Below are 13,377 nucleotides of genomic sequence, written 5' to 3'. Positions count from 1 at the left end.
GGTGTTATATAGAGTGGCAGTGTCATCCGCATTGTGTAGGGAGCTTATGTCTGTGAGCGGGAGGAGGGATTCAGAGAGTGAGTGTAGATCAAGGTGTTTAAGATTTCTGCGAGGGTGTGAAAGTTTGTGGGGTGGGGATTGTAGACATGGAGTGGAGAGGGAAGAGAATGTGAGTAGGTTGTGGTCAGAAAGAGGAAGAGGTGAGTTCGAGAGGTTAGATAGGGAGCAGAGGCGGGTGAAGATGAGGTCCAGTGTGTGACCATCTTTGTGGGTGGCTGTAGAAGACCATTGAGCAAGGCCAAAGGAGGAAGTGAGGGATAGAAGTTTAGTGGCAGCGGAGAGGGAAGTGTCAATGGGGATGTTGAAGTCGCCCATGATGATAGTGGGGATGTCAGCGGCGATGAAATGGAGTAGCCAGGTGGTGAAGTGGTCAAAGAAGGTGGTGGCTGGCCCTGGGGGACGGTAGATGACAGCCAGTTGGAGGTTGGAGGGGGAGTAGATGTGCATGGAGTGCACCTCAAAGGAAGGGAGGGTAACAGAGGGTGGCAGTGGGATGTGGGTGAAGGAGCAGTTATCTGACAGGAGAAAACCAACTCCTCCGCCATGCTTGCTGCTGGGGCGAGGGGTGTGAGAGAGGTAGAATCCACCATAGGAAAGCGCGGCTGGAGAGGCTGAGTCAGAGGGCGTGAGCCAGGTTTCAGTGATGCCGAGGAAGGAGAGTTTGTTATTGATAAAGAGGTCGTGGATAAATGACAGCTTATTGCAGACCGAGCGTGCATTCCAATGCAACATTCTTAGAATGGGACCTGTATAGTAGAGTCTACCCCCCCCTCCCCTCCCCCATGGCTGTGGGTAGGCATCAAAATCAACTGGAGAAGAAAAGGATCTAGCTATACTTTGTTGCAATTGGATAGCTGGGTGGATCAGATGCTAAGACGTATGAGATGGCAACCATCCCAAATGTGGAATGCAGAAAATATAGAAACTGTCCAGCACTAATTGTAATTCATTTAACTAATGTAATGCTATGTAAGTAGAGCTGGCCAATGTCTATACTACCGTTCAAAATTTTGGGGTCACCCAGGCAATTTTGTGTTTTCCATGAAAACTCATACTTTTATTAATCAAATGAGTTGCCAAATGAATTTAAAATCTAGTCCAGACATTAACAGACAAAAAAAAAAGATTTTTATATGAAATAATAATTTTCTCCTTTAAAACTTTGCTTTAGTCAAAGAATGCTCCCTTTGCAGCAATTACAGCATTGCGACCTTTGGCATTCTAGCAGTTAATTTTCTGAGGCAATCTGGAGACATTTCACGCCATGCTTCCAGGAGCCCCGCCCACAAGTTGGTTTGGCTTTATGGGTACTTTTTGCATACCATACGGTCAAGCTGCTTCCACAACAGCTCAATGGGGTTGAGATCTGGTGATTGCGCTGGCCCTCCATTACAGATAGAATACCAGCTGCCTGCTTCTTCCCTAAATATTTCTTGCATAATCTGGAGGTGTGCTTTGGGTCATTGTCCTGTTGTAGTATGAAACTGGCTCCAATCAAGCGCTGTCCACAAGGTATGGCATGGCGTTGCAAAATAGTAATGGCTGTCCTTATTCAAAATCCCTTTAACCTTGTACAAATCTCCCACTTTACCAGCACCAAAGCAACCCCAGACCATCACATTACCTCCACCATGTTTGACAGATGGCGTCAGGCACTCTTTCAGCATCTTTTCAGTTGTTCTGCGTCTCACAAATGTTGTTCTGTGTGATCCAAACACCTCAAACTTGGATTTGTTTGTCCATAACTCTTTTTTCCAATCTTCCTCTGTCCAATGTCTGTGTTCTGTTGCCCATATTGATATTTTCCTTTTATTAGAAAGTCTGAGATATGGCTTTTTCTTTGCCCCTTTGCCCTGAAGGCCAGCATCCTGGAGTCGCCTTTTCACTGTAGACGTTGACACTGGCGTTTTGCGTATACTATTTAATGAAGCTGCCATTTGAGAACCTGTGAGGCATTGATTTCTCAAACTACAGACTCTAATGTACTTGTCTTGTTGCTCAGTTGTGTAGCGGGGGCCTCCCACTTCTTTCTATACTGGTTAGAACCTGTTTGTGCTCTCCTCTGGAGGGAGTAGTATACACCGTTGTAGGAAATCTTCAGTTTCTTGGCAATTTCTCTCATGGAATAGCCTTCGTTTATAAGAACAAGAATAGACTGTCGAGTTTCACATGAAAGTTCTTTTTTCTTTTTTTTTTTTGCCATTTTGAGAGTTTAATGGAACCAACAAATGTAATGCACCAGATTCTCAACTAACTCAAAGGAAGGTCAGATTTTTAGGTTTTCTAATCAGCCAAACCGTTTTCAGCTGTGTTAACATACTTGCACAGGGGTTTTCAAGGATATTCTTACCATCCATTAGCCTTCTTACACAGTTAGCAAACACAAACTACCATACTGGTGGTTGTTGGAAATGGGCCTCTATGCACCTATGAAGATACTGCATTACAAACCAGACGTTTGCAGCTAGAATAGTCATTTACCACATTACCAATGTATAGTGTATTTCTGAATCATTTAATGTTAGCTTCATTAGAAAAAAACTGCTTTTCTTTCAAAAAATAAGGAAATTTCTAAGTGACCCTAAACTTTGGCACGGTAGTGTATATTTTGTACACTGAAGACATAGGTTACGTGAACCTTGGAGATGCCCAATTTACTCTTATGTTCTGTTTTTAATTAGCATAAAGCATAGCTGGATCCTTCTTTTCCAGTTACCTTGTGGGTTATGGAACAAAGTACCCCTTCACAAATCCATATAATACTTGTACTGGAAAAAAAATGGCTACCGGTGTCATCCATTTTTTGTTTTCAGCATGGCTTAAGAAAGATCAATGCCTATGCTATATACAGTCAGTGCAAACACACAGACGTGTGTACCACCATAGAATTATAATGGGGGACATACCGCATCTGTAAAAAAAATATAATATGAAAAAAGTCTCGCACTCAACTTTAGTATATTTCGTAGATTTATTACTAGATGTAGCACTGGAAACGTTTCCGCCCCACAGTGGGCTTTCATCAGTCACGTGCTTGTGCCAACTAGTTTGTGGCAAAGAGTCCTTATATTTAGGATGCAGACCTGAATACGGTACAGGAGATGACCCCTTAAGGGAAAATTATAGTAGTAGATGAGAGGAGGATGCAGTTGCTAGTGGAATTTTACTTAGAATTACGTGTAGATGGCTGGAGGTTATCACCTAGTACGGCCAAATAAGAGACTCGGGCTGTTGTGAAGCCGCTGGGGTGCTTGGATAGTCCTCTCAGACGCGGAGTCCACCGCTCGTCTCATCTGTAAAAAAGACACATGCAACACATAGTCCCTCTTCACATGGCCATGTTGGCAATAAGAGGTGAGTTTTTAGTATAGTGTCCTACCTCTAGAAGGTCACTTTGTCGTTGGCAGATGGGCTCACACAGTTCAATCAAAAATGTGCTTTAAAGGAAACCTGATACCTGCTGCCTTTTGGTTTGGCAAGCATGTAGCAGGACACAGGCTCTATCATTCCAGCCAAGCTCGTTTTTCTAAGAAACTCTGCTCCATTTCCAAGAAACCATACATTTAAAAGCCATGGACTTCGGAGACTACCCCAAAATGCCAGCTTTTCCCTGCCCTCCACCCAGGGTCCATATTTGGCATTTCTTGTGGCCCTAGGCACTTAAGTGGTCACACCCCTTACTGATAAGTCAAACTATAAGTACCGTATATACTCGAGTATAAGCCGACCCGAGTATAAGCCGACCACCCCCCCCTTAATTTTGCCATAAAGAACTGGGAAAACTTAAGGAGTCGAGTATAATCCTAGGGTGGAAAATGCAGTAGCTACCGGTAAATTTCAAAAGTAAAAATAGATACCAATAAAAGTAAAATTAATTGAGACATCAGTAGGTTAAGTGTTTTTGAATATCCATATTGAATCAGGAGCCCCATATAATGCTCCATACAGTTTGATGTGCCCCATTAAATACTCCATATTAAAATATGCCCCATGTAATCCTGCATAAAGGGTAATAAGGGCCCCATAAGATGCTCCATAGACACATTTGCCCAATATAGTGCTGCACAAGCGTTATGGCCCCATAAGATGCTCCATACAGTCACTTGCCCCTTATAGCGCTGCACAAACGTTATGGCCCCATAAGATGCTCCGTACAGTCACTGCCCCTTATAGTGCTGCACAATCGTTATGGCCCCATAAGATGCTCCATACAGTCACTTGCCCCTTATAGTGCTGCACAATCATTATGGCCCCATAAGATGCTCCATACAGTCACTGCCCCTTATAGTGCTGCACAATCATTATGGCCCCATAAGATGCTCCATACAGTCACTTGCCCCATATGCTGTGGCTGCGATAAAAAAAAAAAAATCATATACTCACCTCTCCGTCGCTCAGGACCCCTGCACTTTCACCTGCTCCTTGTTCGGGTGCGGCTCCGTCCTCAGCACTGACGTTCAGCAGAGGGCGCACACTGACAACGTCATCGCGCCTTCTGACCTGATCGTCACAGCCAGAGGACGCTGATGACGGAGCCGCACCGGAACAAGGAGAGGTGAATATCGCGCAGCGCTGCGCTCCCCTCCCCGTATACTTGCCTGGTCCTGGTGCGGTGCAGTCCCTGCTTCTCCCGGCACCGCATATTCTTCCTGTACTGAGCGGTCACCGTTACCGCTCATTACAGTGATGAATATGCGGCTCCACCCCCTATGGGAGGTGGAGCCGCATATTCATTACTGTAATAAGCGGTACCATGTGACCGCTCAGTACAGGAAGAATATGCAGCGCTGGAAGAAGGGACGCGCAGGGACCGCACCAGGAGTAGGTAAGTATAATTAGATAGCCTCCGCTCCCCCTCACCTGCCAACCCCTGGGTATGACTCGAGTATAAGCCGAGAGGGGGACTTTCAGCCCCCAAAAAATGGGCTGAAAAATCTCGGCTTATACTCGAATACATACGGTATGTGCACACAACATGTATTAAAGGTAGATCTGCTATGTGACCTGCCTGAAGAAAAAAAAAAAAAAAAAAAAACGCTAAAAAGAATGAACATCTGCACTTGCTGGACATATGTTCAGTCTTTTGAACCAACTTTGAAGGACGCCTTGACATAGCAGTTGGGGACACATATATTGGCCAATTTATGCGCCAAGTTTGTTCTTTTTTACTGTAACTTTTATAGCAACTTTGCAGATTAATATTTCATATATACATTATAGAGCATTTTTTCCATTTTCTTTGGCAATAATGCAGTTTCAATGTTGTAGAGTAATCATTCTTGGCATGATACTACCTTATAGTTTTTCAGTGTTTTTTTTTTGCATTGTTCCCACCTGTTCCCACTAGCTTGGATGTACTGTTACTTTTTTTTCCTCTATTTGTTATGACATTAGGCAGCCTGGTGCACACACTAATTTGACCATGACTGGCCAACAATGCAACAGACTGAGACTGTATCAGTGGGAGTTTGTCATAGTCACATTTAGTTGTGATCATGTGTAGGCAGTCACATCCAGACAATTGCTTTCTACAGCCTGTCCTATGTCATGTACAGTTGTACACGGCTGGTTCATGCATAGCGCTATATTAGGCAGGTCGACCACTGCATCTGGCAATTGCTGTCTTGCATTTCAGTTTCCCTCCAGAACCCAATGCATCCAAAAATCAGCGAGTTTATCAGCATCTCCTTTCCTGAAAAAAATCTTAACTGTTACTTCTACATGCTGTACTGATAAGTGTAACCAAAAAAGTGAAAAAAAAACAACTAGTGTCTATTCTCTTACCTAAATTAGAGATGTGCTGCCATCCAGAGGCCATTGTGAAAACTGCTATCACAAATTATCAACTCTCCTATTAAAGGGAACCTGTCACCCCCCCCCCCCTGGGTGAGTATAATATAACGTCTTTTTCTCCTTTTTCAGGTAACATCGGGGGCTTATCTACAGCATTACAGAATGCTGCAGATAAGCCCCTGATGCCGGTGGGATGACCTCACCCGCGATTTTCGGGGTGACAGGTTCCCTTTAACCCCTTACCGGCATCGGACGTACTATACCGTCCGATGCCGGCTCCCCTGCTTTGATGCAGGGCTCCGCGGTGAGCCCGCACCAAAGCCGGGACATGTCAGCTGTTTTGAACAGCTGACATGTGCCCGTAATAGGCGCGGGCAGAATCGCGATCTGCCCGCACCTATTAACTAGTTAAATGCCGCTGTCAAACGCAGACAGCGGCATTTAACTACCGCTTCCGGCCGGGCGGCCGGAAATGACGTCATCGCCGACCCCCGTCACATGTCCGGGGGTCGGCGATGCGTCTCCATTGTAGCCATAGAGGTCCTTGAGACCTCTATGGTTACTGATTGCCCGTCGCTGTGAGCGCCACCCTGTGGTCGGCGCTCACAGCACACGTGCAATTCTGCTACATAGCAGCGATCAGCAGATCGCTGCTATGTAGCAGAGCCGATCGGCTTGTGCCTGCTTCTAGCCTCTCATGGAGGCTATTGAAGCATGGCAAAAGTTAAAAAAAAAAGTTTTAAAAAATGTGAAAAAAATAAAAAAAACATAAAAGTTTAAATCACCCCCCTTTCGCCCCAATCAAAATAAATCAATAAAAAAAAAATCAAATCTACGCATATTTGGTATCGCCGCGCTCAGAATTGCCCGATCTATCAAATAAAAAAAAGTATTAACCTGATCGCTAAACAGCGTAGCGGGAAAAAAACTCGAAACGCCAGAATTACGTTTTTTTGGTCGCCGCGACATTGCATTAAAATGCAATAACGGGCGATCAAAAGAACGTATCTGCACCGAAATGCTATCATTAAAAACGTCATCTCGGCACGCAAAAAATAAGCCCTCAACCGACCCCAGATCACGAAAAATGGAGACGCTACGAGTATCGGAAAATGGCGCAATTTTTTTTTTTTTTTTTTTTTTTTTTTTAGCAAAGTTTGGAATTTTTTTTCACCACTTAGATAAAAAATAACCTAGTCATGTTTGGTGTCTATGAACTCGTAATGACCTGGAGAATCATAATGGCAGGTCATTTTTAGCATTTAGTGAACCTAGCAAAAAAGCCAAACAAAAAACCAATGTGGGATTGCACTTTTTTTGCAATTTCACCGCACTTGGAATTTTTTTCCCGTTTTCTAGTATACGACATGCTAAAACCAATGATGTCGTTCAAAAGTACAACTCGTCCCGCAAAAAATAAGCCCTCACATGGCCAAATTGACGGAAAAATAAAAAAGTTATGGCTCTGGGAAGGAGGGGAGCGAAAAACGAACACGGAAAAACGAAAAATCCCCTGGTCATGAAGGGGTTAAGCAACATGGATTTCCACCAATAAATCATCCAGATATGTTTTCTGTAACTTTAGGTACGCTTTTTAGAAAGAGAATTGAGTTCTATTTGTTGTTGATAAAGTCAGATCAGGGAGGACTTGAATTAGAAGATGGTCAGTGCACAGACCGCGATGCACTAACCAGTCATGGGTCTGCTGACAAACTCCGCAATCTCGTAGGCGTACATGAGGCTGTTGCATTCGATTTGAGGAGCCCCTCAGTCGATCTGGAAATCACAATGAATACAAAGACCTTGAAGTTTGGACCTATGAAGCCAGCCTTACTGTGAATAAGCCTCTGGTGAATAAAACTGGACATAGGACACATCTGGTCTTGCAAAAGGGCAGATTGCTAGACTGTGTCAAGTAGAGGCTTCATTTTAATAAGAAAGCAGTCTAATGTCAATGTCATTTACTACTATTTATAGCAATTAGTGACTATAGATGTATATTGGGCAGTGCCCCTGGGTAGAATCCAGGCAAACAATGTTTTCTCAGTTTAGGTTAGGGATTATTACACAGATGCCTGTATGATGACCTAAGGCCATAAAACCTTCTGTAAGCCTATCCGCTGGCTAACTTCCATTACCAACTCAGAGACCACAACCATTTCTGGATTGGGAGGGAATGCTTTGTGAACTGTACCTATGTGAACCTCCTGCTCACATACTAAGCTGCGATGATTGAGAGAAGACTTAATAGACACAACATGCCCTTGTCTATATTTTGGCTCATTATTGGCTGCTCATACATGATGGTGTTGATAACTTGGTTATTTGCTATGCCAGTTCGGAACGCCAGTGTAGCTTGCACTTGTGCGATACTGTACTTAATTTCTGAGCATCGGTGCGTGGCTACACAGTACTAAACTTAAAAGCAACTGCAGATTTCATTGTATTGGGGAAATGAAGCATAAATTGAAATGCTGTGGATTTCAAATGTGAAGTGTGGGTTAATTTCCTCTAGGTTGTCTGAAGTGTGTGGATAGGATTTTTAAAGATCTCATCCACTTAACTGGTACTATATTGGGGATGATTTTTCTCATGAGATGTACCCATGATGGTCAGTTTTGAATGCCATTGAAATAACGTGTTGGTTACGGAGGCCCCCAATGATCCTTAAAAAGGGGCTCTGCAGTACATTGTTGGAATAGAACAGTGGTAGAGCTAGTACACCGCCAGTCTATTCATTGCCTATGGAAATTACGTAGCCAGGCAGGCGTTAAAGGGGTTACCCTTTTATTAAAGCATTGTAAAGCTTATGTAAAATGTAAGAAACCTTATAATTTACTAGCTGTTCAATATCTGCTCTATTGCTGCCCTGCTGCATATGGTCATGCGACCTCCAGATCCTTAATTCCTGCTACAGTCTGTTCAAAGCTCAGAGTACAGAGATTTTGCATCAGAACATTTTAATATATTACCTGAACTAGTTTGTGGTTTTATGGATCTTCAATAAAGACCTTTTACTTTTATCTACTTCTGTTTTGACATTCCGAATTTCTCACATATTTTGTCTACTATGCCATGTAATAGGTGCCACAGGCTTTTATGGCAAAAAAACATAGACTACCACATGTAAAGAAAAGTGTCATGCCATCTACTAAATTAACAAAGATTTTATTAGATCCTACATGATACAAATTGACTCTTCTGCCATACTAAACTTCTAATACGTGTCTAACAAAAAAATCTGTTAATTACTATATGGTGTGCACGACCATTTTTTTGTATATAACTTTTTTTTCTATTTTCTTCCATGCGGTTATCCATGATTTTCTACACCATTGGCAATGGGTCCGAATGATAAACCTAAATTCAATTATTGATATGTGCCAATACTTTTGTGTATATAGTGTCTGAGAAATTGTTCTATTAGTATATGTCTGACATCTATATGGTATTTTTGTATAAAGGACCATAAAACCTCTAAACTTTTATTGCAGGGCATACTAATGAGTTGGTAGAAAACAGAATTGAAGAGGGTTATTTCTTGAGTGTGTCATTATTGACAACTAGGATTTTTTTTGTACAAGCATCAAAAGATGGGAAGATGTCATCCAAACCGGATATTCCTTATACTAGGGATAATGCAGGAACATAAACTATTCAATATTCATTTTACTTGCTCCTGTATTTACTCACTTTCCAGACCTAAAATTTCCGTAATAAACAGACAGGGTACTGTGGGGATCCAAAATTTGAAGAATTAAGAAGTCTTCACTTGCTGGGGGTCAGCCAAGTCTGAGTGTTCCACTCCTACCCACAGGGAAACGGGAGCAACTATAAATTGAAAACCTTAAGGGATTTTTAGTTATTTCTCCCATTTATTTTACATTGTCTGCATATTTGTATGTCATCTTTTTGTCTTTTTTTTATTCATTGTTCTTGGAAGCAATGCACTTTTTATATTAAAGCTTAACCCCTTAGTGACAGAGCCAATTTGGTACTTAATGACCGGGCCAATTTTTTCAATTCTGACCACTGTCACTTTATGAGGTTATAACTCTGGAACGCTTCAACGGATCTGGCTGATTCTGAGAATGTTTTTTCGTGACATATTGTACTTCATGTTAGTGGTAACATTTCTTCGATATTACTTGCGATTATTTATGAAAAAACTGAAATATGGCGCAAATTTTTTAAATTTTGCAATTTTCAAACTTTGTATTTTTATGCCCTTAAATCAGAGAGAGATGTCCCGAAAAATAGTTAATAAATAACATTTCCCACATGTCTACTTTACATCAGCACAGTATTGGAAACAACATTTTTTTTGTTAGGGGGTTATAAGGGTTAAAAGTTGACCAGCAATTTCTCATTTTTACAACACCATTTTTTTTTTTAGGGACCATATCACATTTGAAGTCATTTTGAGGGGTCTATATGATAGGAAATAACCAAGTGTGACACCATTCTAAAAACTACACCCCTCAAGGTTCTCAAAACCACATTCAAGAAGTTTATTAACCCTTTACGTGCTTCACAAGAACTGAAACAATGTGGAAGGAAAAAATGAACATTTAACTTTTTTTGCAAACATTTTAATTCAGAACCATTTTTTTTGTTATTTTCACACGTGTAAAAACAGAAATGTAACCATAAATTTTGTTATGCCACTGCCCCCTCCGAGTTCCCTAATCGTTCCCGAGGACTTTGCCAATAAGATAGACCAAACAAGGCAAGTCTTTGTTGTCCAACCACTACAACCCCTTTGTATACCAGACCAATGCCCAAACCCCATAACATCACTCTCCAAAATCACTGAAGGGGAGCTTGCTCATCTCTCCAAATCACACCTCACCACTCATGCACTTGACCCCATCCCATCTCCTCCCCAACCTCACCACCACACTAATCCCATCCCTAACCCATCTCTTCAACCTTTCACTAACTTCTGGTACCTTCCCCTCTGCCTTCAAACATGCCACAATCACACCTATCCTCAAAAAGCCATCCCTTGACCCAAGCGGTATGTCCAGCTATCGCCCCATATATTTGCTCCCATTTGCTTCCAAACTCCTTGAGCAGCACATCCATGCTGAACTTTCCTCTCACTTTGCATCCAACTCTCTTCGACAACCTACAATCTGGCTTCCGTCCCCACCATTCCACTGAGACTGCCCTGACCAAAATAACTAACGACTTACTTACAGCCAAAGCTAACAGACAATTCTCTATACTCCTCCTCCTCCTCCTAGACCTGTCCTCTGCCTTCGACACAGTTGACCACTGCCTCCTACTACAGATCCTCTCTTCCTTTGGGGTCAAAGACCTTGCACTATCTTGGATCTCCTCATACCTTGCCAATCGCACATTTGGCGTTTCCTACTCCCATACTACCTCTTCATCTCGCCCCCTCTCTGGAGTCCCCCAAGGCTCTGTCCTAGGATCCTTACTCTTCTCAATCTATACACTCGGCAAGGGACAACTCATAAGGTCCTATGGCTTCCAGTACCATCTATAGGCCGATGACACTCAAATCTACCTCTCTGGCCCAGATGTCACCTCTCTGCTCTCCAGAATCCCAGAGTGTCTATCAGCCATATCCTCCTTCTACTCCTCTCGCTTCCTCAAGCTCAATGTGTACAAATCTGAACTCCTCTTTCCTCCATCACGCATATCTTCCCTACCTGATCTATCTATCAAAATAAATGAAATCACACTTTCCCCTGTCCCCAAAATCTGCTGCCTTGGAGAATCCCTTGACCCTGCCCTATCCTTCAAACCGCACATCCAAGCTCTCGCCACCTCCTGTCGCCTCCAGCTCAAAAACATTTACAGAATCCATCCTTTCCTCAACCCACACTCTACCAAAATGCTCGTGCATGCCCTAATCATCTCCCGCCTCGACTACTGCAACATACTCCTCTGTGGCCTACCTTCTAACACTCTTGCACCCCTCCAGTCCATCCTTAACTCTGCTGCCCGACTAATTAATCTCTCTCCTCGCTACACTCCTGCTTCACCTCTTTGCAAATCCCTTCACTGGCTCCTAATTTCCCAGCGTATCCAGTTTAAATTACTAACACTGACCTACAAAGCCATCCATAACCTTTCTCCTCTGTATATTTCCACACTACTCTCTCAATATCTTCCCTCACGTAATCTCTGGTCCTCCCAAGACCACCTCCTCTCCTCCACGCTTATTTGCTCCTCACTCAATCGTCTCCAAGACTTCTCCCGAATATCACCCATCCTCTGGAATTCAGTGCCTCCAACACATGCAGTTATCCACTACTTTTGGATCCTTCAAAAGAAAAAACAAAAACAAAACACCAGTATACAGGCAAAGATGCTTACCTGTTCAAGGCCTCCCAACAATTGCACTAACCAGGGTGCAGCGGACCCAAGTTAAGATAGCAAATACACAGGTAAAATAATACCGATACTGCAGTCACCTTACAATCAGGAATTGGCCGCTTGGTGCACCTGTGCAAAGAAATAGTCTGTATGTGGCGTGTTCACACAGGAATGCAAAGTATATGGCTCAAAGCCTATTAATGATGCCATATAGCGGGCTTACCATAGTGCATCCTGTATTATTGCACGTGTGCATTTGCTATCTTAACTTGGGTCCGCTGCACCCTGGTTAGTGCAATTGTTGGAGGCCTTGAACAGGTAAGCATCTTTGCCTGTATACTGGTGTTTTTTTGTTTAGAATAGTGGAGGTCTTTCCTCTTATGGTGTTTTTTTAGATTAGGACTGCCAATATGTAAAGACCCTTGACGTGGGTTAGCAGCTTAAATATTGTGGCCATAATATCGACCAATACCTTGCATACATTGTTATGTTTTTGGTGCACTGTATATTTTTTCCAGGGTGCGGCTGGGCCCTAGATGGCTCTGTACATTGTGGCCTCTGTTCACACAGGATGCATTATGGTAAGCCCGCTATATGGCGTCATTAATAGGCTTTGAGCCATATACTTTGCATTCCTGTGTGAACACGCCACATACAGACTATTTCTTTGCACATGTGCACCAAGCGGCCAATTCCTGATTGTAGGGTGACTGCATTATCGGTATTATTGCACCTATGCATTTGCTATCTTAACTTGGGTCCGCTGCACCCTGGTTAGTGCAATTGTTGGAGGCCTTGAATAGGTAAGCATCTTTGCCTGTATACTGGTGTTTTTTTGTTTAGAATAGTGGAGGTCTTTCCTCTTATGGTGTTTTTTTTTAGATCCTTCAAAAGAAACCTGGAAACACACCTCTTCAAGGAAGCTTACAGCCTGTAAAGACCACACGGCCAGCTCAACACCCTTGGAGCTACTGCAACCCTCGACCTACTGTCTCCTTCCCCATAATCCTGTAGAATGTAAGTCCGCAAGGGCAGGGTCCTCTTCCCTCTGTATCAGTCTGTCATTGTTAGTTTTGTTTACTGTAAGTGATATTTTTATTTTGATGTAACCCCTTCTCATGTACAGCACCATGGAATTAATGGTGCTATATAAATAAATAATAATTTTGTCCA

Source organism: Ranitomeya imitator, chromosome 3 (assembly GCF_032444005.1).
Source record: "Ranitomeya imitator isolate aRanImi1 chromosome 3, aRanImi1.pri, whole genome shotgun sequence".
NCBI classification, from domain to species: Eukaryota; Metazoa; Chordata; class Amphibia; order Anura; family Dendrobatidae; genus Ranitomeya; species Ranitomeya imitator.
The sequence above is the reverse complement of the archived record's forward strand: the minus strand, read 5'-3'. Positions refer to the sequence as shown.